The sequence below is a fragment of the Lagenorhynchus albirostris genome, chromosome 1, assembly GCF_949774975.1.
Source record: "Lagenorhynchus albirostris chromosome 1, mLagAlb1.1, whole genome shotgun sequence".
Classification (NCBI taxonomy): Eukaryota; Metazoa; Chordata; class Mammalia; order Artiodactyla; family Delphinidae; genus Lagenorhynchus; species Lagenorhynchus albirostris.
Window position 1 is genome coordinate 13,161,393 of NC_083095.1, and position 10,861 is coordinate 13,172,253.

The window sequence follows — 10,861 nt, forward strand, 5'->3', positions numbered from 1 at the left end:
TTAGCATATCTGGGAGAAATTTCAACTAAAGTTATATTTCTAATAATAAAAATCTAACAAATATTTCATAAGTGATGTTAGTTGAAATTTTATTAGCATTTCTAAAAAGTGGATTTGTATATTACCTTCAAAATAACATGTCAGATGAAGACTGTGTTTCTTTCTTTGTTTTCTTCTCTTAACTACTCAAACATTTTAGGTTCTGAACAACCTTTTGTATGTTAGGTTAAGAGTCTTATGCTAAAATATGCATAAAATGAGTAATAAAACATTTAGATTGCCTGACATATGGTAAATGCGATATAAATTTTACCTATTTATATATCTGAAAGGGAAAGAAGGCCACCTTCTAAAAGAGCTAGTATAATGCATTACCAATGTCTCAGATTAGCTTGATACGTAAGTGATAGTCATTTCTTAACAAATATTTTATTGTAAAGCCTAAAATACGTCCAGCAATAAATAGGGACATGCAACTACCCAAAGATCTTCTGGGTTTCAGGCTGTTCCTTCCTAATCTGTTCTCCATACTACAACCAGAGTGATCTTTCTTTAGTATAAGTTTGATCATGTCACTTCTCTATTTAAAACCTTTCACTTCATTCCCATTGCTCTTGGGATTCATTCATTCACATGTTTTATTAAGAGGCAAGTACTGTTTGGGTGCTGAGGAAAGAGTGGTGAGCATTTAAAAAAAGGATATATTACATACAAACTTGAAAATTGAATAATATGGCCTTCATTTAATGTTTATTTCTGGGTTTATGAAATCTTCACATGAGTGCTGGCAGAGTAGAGAGATTCAAAAGGCCTTGCCTCCCATAATGTCTATTGAGCAGCAACCATTTGTGTTTTCCTCAGTCCCTGGTGCCCTCGTAAGAAGGTTACTTTTTCTTTATCCTGTGGATTTTTATTTTTTTGTTTTTATTTTTGGCTGGGGATCGGGGGATGGTCATGTAATCAGCAGGAGATGCTGCAAGCTGTTCTGTGGAAATACTATCCAGTAGGAGAGATTATTATTGGGTTGTTTACCCCAGCCTAAGTGCCATCCTTGAAATGTTAACTCTGATAGGTCTTTGCTCCTTGGTCCCAGACTCTGTGAAAATCATCCCCAACAAGACAGCCTTTTAAAATATGTACGTATGTATTTTTTTACCGCAGACTTTTCAGAAACGTATCTTATTTGTTAAATAAGACACGTTTCTTTTTCTGGGTAATTTGCCACTAGATGGTGCTAGGAATTGCACTAGGCAACTTAAAGACACAGCTACTTTTTGGCCATATGATCAAAGGGAAAAAAACTTGGGTTGAGGCATATAAAGACTGTTTTAAACAGTATTATGACTTAGTCATCGTTTGTCATGTAATTCGCTTAGGTGTTTGGAAAGTATCCCTATTAAAATAGTACTTTTAAAAGCCTGCATTCACTAAATTGTCAAAATTGTCATTCAAAAAAGTTTATAATTTTGCATCTGTGTGTACCTACTATACCTTCTGCTTCAGTGTAAGCCTACAGTGTTTAAGGAAATCTTAGAGGTCAAATGTTTGTGATGTTTTATACCACAATCAAAAGGCAATTCCATTTGAACATGTTGGTTGACACTGTCTCCCTAGTATAAGTACAATTTGACTTATTCCTGATGCTGTTGTAGGTCACATTTGCTAGAAGCAGAGCCTGGGACAGGGATTTGGGCACACCTGATTTATTGTAGGAATGCTCTCAGGAGAGAGTGAGGGGAGTGGCGAGGACAGAGGAAGAGCCTAAGCAGCACGTGGTCTAAGCTGGGGTTTCGGTTCAGCCTGAACCCTGGGAAGTTTTGGAGCAAGAGTGAGGAGGCACGCCTTTTGTACTCAAATAGCTTGTTGGTTGAGATATAAACAGAATGATTATGAATGTGCTTCTTGGTCCTTATTTCCTTGTTTTCCCGTATTTTCCTTTTAGTAAGGTCCTCTGGTAATCACATTCCATGGGTAGTCAATTCAAGTCTGGACCTCACAGTGGGACATGGTTCCTTTTGTGGCTTTTTCTTCTTTCCTGATGGACCAGAATCTCCGGTTTTCAAGTCATCTGGGACCAGGGATAAGAAATGCCATATGGATTACGTGGGTCATCCATGTGGAGATAGTCAGGAGTTGGCCGCGGCCACATACATACGTGCAGTTATTAGCTGGACTAATGCATGTACTGTCTTCGTGCTTTCTCCGAAATTAAAAAGTGCTGATCTAGAAGATATTATACAATTAGTCTGTAATTATTCAAGCTAATACAGTATGCATAAATGGAATCCATAGATAATCATTCCTGTAACTATTTTTTATTTTCAACCTTCTCACATATTAAGTCCTTTTTTTAGATGCTAACACCATCCGTGAGAAAATGCACTGGTTTCGTGGTCCTAATTTCAGCTGCGCAACGGTTTTTGACCATTCAAAGTAATTAAGAAAATGAGTCAAATGGCCCTGGTTAGTTTAAGAACTTAAACTGGATTACTTCTAGAATCCTGGCACTTTTATTAAGTCTCTTCCAGATCCTTGGTGTTATATATCTTCTAGAGAGGATATAACTGTTTATACCTAAAACAAATGGCCTACCTCAGTCTCTTTCATACAAATTACCACCTATGATTTCATGTGCTTTTACTGTGTCTCTTGTTTGCCTTTAGCATCTGTGTATTTAATCAAGCATGTTTTGGGTTCACAGCTTTTCCTTGTATGTTAGAAGAATAGTCTGTTTTAATCAGTCTACCTTTCTTAATCTTAGACATTTTGTTTTTATGATGTTACAAAATCTTGGCAACAGGGGCTAACTTTAAAAATGGTTGTATTAAGTGGCTCAAATTCTGTTTTTATTTTACTTTATTTGTTAAAATTTTTTTTTAACATCTTTATTGGAGTATAATTGCTTTACAGTGTTGTGTTAGTTGCTGCTGTGTAGCAGAGTGAATCAGCTATATGTATACATATATCCCCATATCTCCTCCCTCTTGCGTCTCTCTCCCACCCTCCCTATCCCACCCCTCTAGGTGGACACAAAGCACCGAGCTGATCTCCCTGTGTTCTGTGGCTGCTTCCCACTAGCTATCTATTTTACATTTGGTATTGTATATGTGTCCATAACACTCTCTCACTTTTGATTTTAAAATTATGTTGAAATACTTAGTTTTATAGTTATGTGGAGTTTTTTTTAGTATTTGGAATTTAGTGTGCAATTAAGATATCTATTCTATAAAAGAATTTAGGAATCAGTGCTTCTGTTTGATAAATATGTAAAATCAAGTGCATTTTACTTTCAACATTTAAAATTTGCCAACTTTCAAAAAGAGATTTAAGGGTGTTTTCAAAGATAGAAAAAAGGATAAGGAATCAAAAAAAAAGAGAGAAAACAAAAACAGATGAAAACAGAGCAAAAGCAAAGATAATAGGAAAGTGAAATAGATGTTATAGACATCTGGGCTGACATAGTCACTGCAATTGAGTCCTGAATTTAACCCTGACTTTACTAGGAGGTAGGTATAAAGGGAAAGTTCTTTGGCCTACATAATTTGTATTTTTTTTAAAAAGGAAAGGCATATAAATTCACCTAGAGCAGTAGCTTTCAAGCTTTTTTGACTATTACCCATAGGACAAAATAGGTACATTTTTGTATTGCTTTTCAGTATGTGTATTTATGTATGTGTATAGACATGCAGTCACATACACACACTTTTTTTCCACTAACATTTCTGTAGTGTTTGTTATCTGCCAGGCCCTCCTCTGGATCCTTATATTAATTTATTTAATCCCCAAACTGTATGATGTTAAGAACTATTACTGTCCCTAATGAGGAAATTGAGACACGGTTGTGTTTCCTGTTTTGCCCAGGGTTACAGTACAGTTACTAAATAGCATATCTAGGGTTCGAAGCCAGGCAGTCAGGCACCAGAGTCTATGTTCTTAGCCATTGCTCTGTACTGCCGTCTTTTTTTCCTCTGTCATGTGCTTAGACTTGTTTACGTTCACATATACCTACACATGTGTGTGTGTATAAAGGGGGGGACAGAAGTTTCATGAAACACGTTTAGTATATTCAGTTCTTTTTTAGTATTTTAGTTTCAAAATGCTGGTTGGACCCACTAAATTGATATTATCATCCACTAATGGGTCACAGCCCACGGTTTGAAAAAAAACTGGTCTAGAGAGACTTTTAACAAGTGCTGAAGTTATCAAATGGCTCCTTTATTGTGGTCAGTAAATAAGATCATGAGACTAGCATCTTTGATAAAGGATATGAAGATATTATTGAAAAAAACATAATTTTATTGTATATAGTCTCTTTAAAAAGTGGCACACAGAAGATTAAACCTCAATTCACTAAAGTGTGTGTCTGAATAGAACTTATCTACTACTTTGGTCCAAGTGAGGTGATTTCTGTCCATCTATCTTAACACAGGGTAGATTTTAGAGAATTACTGGGATGGACAGTAATGTTTCTTTTCAGCTCTGAGGTCTAATTTATCAGATATTTCAGATGAGTCTTTAGAAGTACCAGATTATGGTCAGTCAGGTTTCACCATTGAACCCCTTGAGTGTTTGCTTTTTGTGTACTGTTTGTGCTGTGGTAATACTGAAATGAAGCTGCTCTTCTGAGAACCCTTTCAGTGATGGTGGTTTTCCTGGGGCTTGACATATACTGCCCTGGCATTACTTACCATGTATGTTTGGCTGGCCTATTAACAAGGGTACCAATTTCCAAGGGCAGGACAAGTGAAATGTAGAGTTCCAAGAGAGTATTTCTTGTTTGGTTCCATTTCTGACCCTGCTGACTTGGGGTGAATGAAGTTCTACAGGGAAAGATGGAGGGGAAGGCAGGTGAATTGATTGTCAGTGTTCATGTCACATGTGGAAAGGTAAAAATCTTTCCTCAAATTAAATTATCTATGAGAGAGGGATGTGGCCAGGCACTGTAATCAGTTCTTATGCAGTTGTGGCATGGCAGGTTACAAAGCAGTGGCCAGATACAGATGTCACCATGTTAAGATATTTTCCTTTTCTACAGTGGTGGCAGCTAAGTTTCCTGAGCTCACTTTCACCAGGGAGTGTTGTCAGGAATCATATTTAATACCCAAATTAAAGGTGATTACTTCATGAAAGCCCATTGTTCCTTCTCCAAAGGGAAAGAGTGGGTGAGCTATATAGCTCTGTACTGCAGATTTGCACTGTTAGTTTCTTTTCCTAAAGACCCACCTTCAACTTTAGATCAGAATTGTCAACTGAGAAGAGGGTATTTGGCTATATGCTACAGAGCTCTTTCTTTGTTTGCTATCTTGTTTATTTTTTTATGCGTTCAACATTATTTGAGTTTCTACAGTGTGCCAACTCTAGAATTTGCTAATGATACAAAGTGAGTAAAACTGGACATAGTCCCTGGTTTTGTGGAATTTACAGTCCTGTGGAAGCTACACAATGAGGCAATCACACAAGTAAATGAAAACTCATGTTTCTGACAATTTCTATGACAGGGTGTTATGAGAGTATAAAATTAGAGGAACTGTGCTAGTCTGAGAAGTCAGGAAAGGCTGTATGTCTGAAGGAGTGAGAAAATGAGATGGTGAGAGGTGGAGAGAGGTAGGTAGAAGCCAGATAATTTAGGTTATATTAAGGATTCTTTTTATCTTAAGAGTAATGGGAAATCAAGTATTTTGAGTGAGAAGGGTTATATTTTTATCAACAATTTAGATGACAACACAAAAGGTATGTTTACCAGATTGAGGATGAAAACAAGCTGAGAGGCAGAGCTAGTATGGTTGGTGGTCAAGTCACTCTTTAACAAGATTCTGATTTAACAAGTCAAACAGAGAAAGGGAAATATCGTATGATATTGCTTATATGCGGAATCTAAAAAGAAATGATACAGATGAACTTATTTACAAAACAGAAACAGACTCACAGACTTAGAAAACGAACTTATGGTTACCAGGGGAAGGGTTGGGGGAAGGGGTAGTTAGGGGGTTTGGGATTAAGATGTACACACTGCTATACTTAAAATGGATAACCAACAAGGACCTACTGTATAGCACAGAGAACTGTGCTCAATATTATGTAACAACCTAAATGGGAAAAGAATTTGAAAAAGAATAGCTACATGTATATGTATAACTGAATGACTTTGCTGTACACCTGAAACTATTGTTAATCAACTCTACCCCAATATCAAAGAAAAAGTTAAAGAAAAAAGATTCCCTTATTCTGGAAGGGTGAGAGAGGGATGAATTCCAGCACCATTGAATATGATCCTTTAGGTAGTGGAGTCTGTCACATACGACATGACTGGTACTTGTGGCTAATCAGAAAAAGTTGGTTAAACTGGAATATCATTTTAAAAGGATATATAAATATGTACTTTGGACATACTACTTTTCACTTAAAATATATAAGTATATATTCACTTTGCGTGTAGGCACAAGACTCTGAGAGTAAGTTCTTAAATAATGGTTTGTTTTGCATAAACCGCACTTGTAATGCATCATCTAAAATTAAGTTTCCAATTCCTTAAAATGGAGTGAGAACCAGACGCATTTGAAGTGATCTGGATACAGAATCCTTTTAGATTTTCACAATTTTTTCCCCTAGCCTTTTATAGTTGTTTTACCCACACCTAATTTTTCAACAGTTCTTTTTTCTTAAGCGTCTTGCCTTTATGTAGTTCTTTCAAAGCTTTTAACCTCATTTTTCTCTTTTCTTTCACATTTACATTTCAGTGGCTTATGTAATATATAGTTAAATTATATAAGAATAACGTATACAACAGGCACACACAAGTAAGGCAACGAGTATCAGTGACTGGTGTGAAGCAGACAGCTGAACGGCGTGGGGACAGCAGTCAGTGCACGTGTGAACTGGTTATAGGCATCAGGGTGCAGTGCAGTGTTTTACAACCGGAAGGGGAGTACCAGTTAGTGTTGGGAGTTGTCTAAGGGGAAGTCACAAGAGTTTCTGCCATACTTTTTTTAAAGCAGTAGTTTGAGTACAGTAATTTATGCTACAAGATTGGATTGAACACAAAGTGTGGCACGGCTGGTTAAGCAGAGTGTACAATGTATAGAGTTGTAAGCAGCATTGATACAAGTTTGAGTGACAGAAAGCAGTGCTCGCAGTGGTGGAGCACTTGGATCCCAATGGGAGCAGCGTGTCCTGGATAAGCACTCTACCGAAGGAATTAATCCAGAGGCCTTCTAGTTCTTAACCCTTTTCTCCAGAATAATGCATGTAAACATAGACAGATTTTCCTTGCTTTTAATTATATGGCATTGTAAATCGATTGCTTTTATAGACAGACTGTAAAAATACTTTTTTAACAAATTGATCTCATCATTTTCATGCCAAGATAAAGGCTACTTCCTAAAATTTTTTTAATGAATTCAGACTTTACAAATAAAGTGAAAAAATCAGTTTAATTATGCTCAAAATAAGTTTAAGCAAGAAGGCTGCTTTTTGTTTAGCTTGAAAAAGTAGTTGATATCGTGCAGTGGCTTACGATGTGGCAGCACGAATGTCATCTTGTTTTAAAACCATCAGTCCATTTTAATTTTTCTTTTATGACAACACGTGCTTAAAAACCTGATTCATAATGATCATTGTGGCCAATGGAATAAGAGTCACACCTGTGGAAAAGCAAACTGAGACCTAGTCCAAGGGAACTAGACATTTCCCCTTGACACTGCGTTTAGTTCATTTTACATGATTTCCTTTATCATCAAACCATTGAGACCATTGGCAACATTGTGCTGTGTCAGGTAGACTAGGATTCTAAATCCACATTTCAGTTTAAACAGAAATGACCTTTGTAAGGTATCTGTAGTTTGCCCCCCAACCTATGGAATTCTTCCTCCAGCTTTGGAAAAGTTTACATGGTTGTCTGGATCCAGTCCCCTCTTTGAAACGGCTGCTATAACCTGCAGCTGTAAGAGCACACAGGTTATCGGTAACATCCAGAACAGTGTCTGTTGGGCCCTGAATTGAAAGATTTACCTCATTCATATGGTTGTAGGTGTCTGTCAAGTTAAGTCAGAAATTAATCCTTCTTGTCATTTATTTTTAGAGTTTCCTTTCCCTCAACCTGTTAAGTAGAACTTCTACCTCAAGTCCCATCAAGCGCTGCTAGCCTTGTCCTCTGGGAAACCAGTGAACTCCACGCCCTCTTCTGCTCACATTTCTTGACAGAGTATCTTGGAAAGGCCTGGCTCTGGAGAAATTGATAAGTTCAGAGCAGTACACACAGCTTCTGTGAAGATTGCTGGGAGTGCGTCTGAAGTCATTGCGTGTTGATGCTGAAATTAGAGTTATGCTGAAGCCTGGAGCTTGGTCTCTTTACCTAAGCAGCAAATCCCAGCTGTGTTGCTAAACATCCATTTTAGGGGCTCCATCTGAGCAGGAAGTACTACTGTTTACCTTTTTCGGCCAAAAGAGTTTCCACCATTGGTAGCTTTTGCAATTTCCAAAAGATGCTTTCAAAATAGGAATTCTTTAACAACATCAGCACACAGTGAACGAAAGCCAGGAGTTGGCTTCACAACAAGGTAGTCATTCATCTCATTACAGACTAAAAGGAAATACTATTGCCACCAAGTTCAGTTGCAGTGGCCCCTCTTAAAATATTGGAAAACATGTAGGCGGTTCTGGACTGGATGGCACTCCTTAACAGAAGGACTCCTTCACTTTCTCCCTCTGTACTAATCTGCAAACCAGCTCAATCAGAGAAGGTGGCTTCTTCAGGGTCTCTCCAGCAGTGAATGTGTTTTCTTCCCCTTTTGCAATGTGATAAGCAGCCTTATGGGTGCTTCAAAAAACGCTGTTTGGAGGCAAACTCTTGTTTCATTAAGCAGCCTACTTGTAAGTAAGATCCTGTTTATCTGAAATATCTGTTGCTTGGAACATTGTGAGGCACTCCTTGAAGTTTATTGTCGTAAGCATCTATTGGCATGTACCATGTGATAGAAGTACCATAGCTTTAATTAATCATGGAAATTATAAAAGTAAAATCAAAAGATTTGTGAGCTTCATCATACTTTTTCCCCCGACATTTTACTGATAGATAAAAATAATGGTAAAGGCAGGATATGTAGTCTTTAGCTCATATTATTGGAAAACTTCTGGATATCATCACATGGCAGGAGGATGACTGTTTATTATTTGACTGTACAGTGTATAACGTGGCATTAAGGATGATTTTATATTATTTGCCCACATACATTAGCGTCCTTTGCTACCTTACATTTATTTGGAGTGATATATGATGTTTTTAAGGTAATAGGAAAGAAATCAAAGAAAAAGTATTTACAAACTCACGGAACACATATAGGGCACCTCCTAGTGGTACAAAGTCTTAAAGTCATTTACTTTTAGATTGGTTTAGGGAATAATAACATTTTGCTTGGATGAGATGGCATAATAGTATTTTTAAATATTTTACAAATTATCTTAGAAAAGAAGAGTAATATTATTTTTTGTAAGTCCAGAAGGTATAGAAGGGATAACGGATGAATATTGTAGGAAGGCCTGTTCCCACTCAAGGTAAGGCGTATTTTTTGAATATTTAGATCACCCCATCAATAAAATGGGCGACTTTATGAAACCTCCTCTACTTGGAAGTAGTAGTACTGTGTCTTTTCCACCATTAGAACACCTAACCTGTATTGTGACTTCTTTTTAATGTCTGGTTCCTAATTTCTTTGCCTGTGAGGTCATTCACTTTAGGAAGGCAGCTAGCTGGAGTACTACTCAGAGTGTGGGCTCAGGAGTCAGGCCACATGGGCAAGTATGGCCTTGGGCAAGGGACCCAGTTCCTTTACGCTCCAGTTTCTTCATCTGTAAAGTGGAGGTCATCCTCACCTCCTCGTAGGGATGTGAGAAGAATCAAATGAAGTAATCCAACTCTAAAGTGCCTGACAGGTACTCAGCTGTTAGATGCTAACACCCTGCGGTCCATCTGCCACATTGGTCAGCACCTGGACTGAAAGACACACGTGAGCACTGGGAAGAAGCTCATAGCCATCTTTCCATGACGTTGTAGAAAGATTTTCTTTGTTGGAGAAGATACATGGATAACATAATTTCTAAGGACCACAGCACTCTGGAGATAGGAATCTCAGAACAGGAATCTAGAGCAGGTGCCGTGTGTGTAGGGAACACAAAAGCCCCGTACTTACAGAGGACTTGACTTTCTTCTGGGTTTATATAGTGCCTTACTCCATGGAAGGTATAGTACTCTGCTTTAGAATATTCTCTAGCTTCATTTCACTGCTTTTGAATAGATTTAACTTTTTTCATTTGTATACTTTAGGTTAATTTGTTAGGTTCTAAAAGCTGTCATTTTCTTTTTTGGTTCACTTCTGCCTTACTAAACTCTCAATCTATAATTGTTTTATTTACAACGAGGTAAGACACAAACCTTTTATGCACTTTTTACTGTATCCCAGAATGTGTTCAGCATGTTTACGGTGTTGGTTTTATTAAAATCCAGAACATGCGATTTCTAGTACCGAAGAAGAATCTCTTTTCTTTAAAGAAAAAATTCATTTATGGTTAAGCGTGTGGTCCCTGGAATCACACTGCTTTCATCTGAATCAGCTCTGTCACTTTTTACCCAAGTCTTCTGGCCGCTTCCTTAAGTATTCTGAATCTGCTTCCTCATCTGCAGAATGGAATTACTGAAAGTACCAACTTCACTGGCTGTTCTGAGGAGTGAGTGAATCACTGTGTGGAGTATATTTAGCACGGAGACTGCATCGCCAAGTCCTTGAGGAATGTTGTTTCTCTCCCTCCTCAGGAGCACCACCGCCGTTCTTTGTCTGTTGTACATCTTGGGTCGGCACTCATTTTCTTC

At 37.6% G+C, this 10,861-nt stretch overlaps 1 protein-coding gene across 3 annotated transcripts in view; it reads left to right on the forward strand.

Annotated features, from left to right (window-relative positions):
* Positions 1-10,861, forward strand: part of RPS6KA5 (ribosomal protein S6 kinase A5) — a 182,359-nt gene that overhangs the window by 66,678 nt on the left and 104,820 nt on the right. The window lies entirely within an intron of this gene.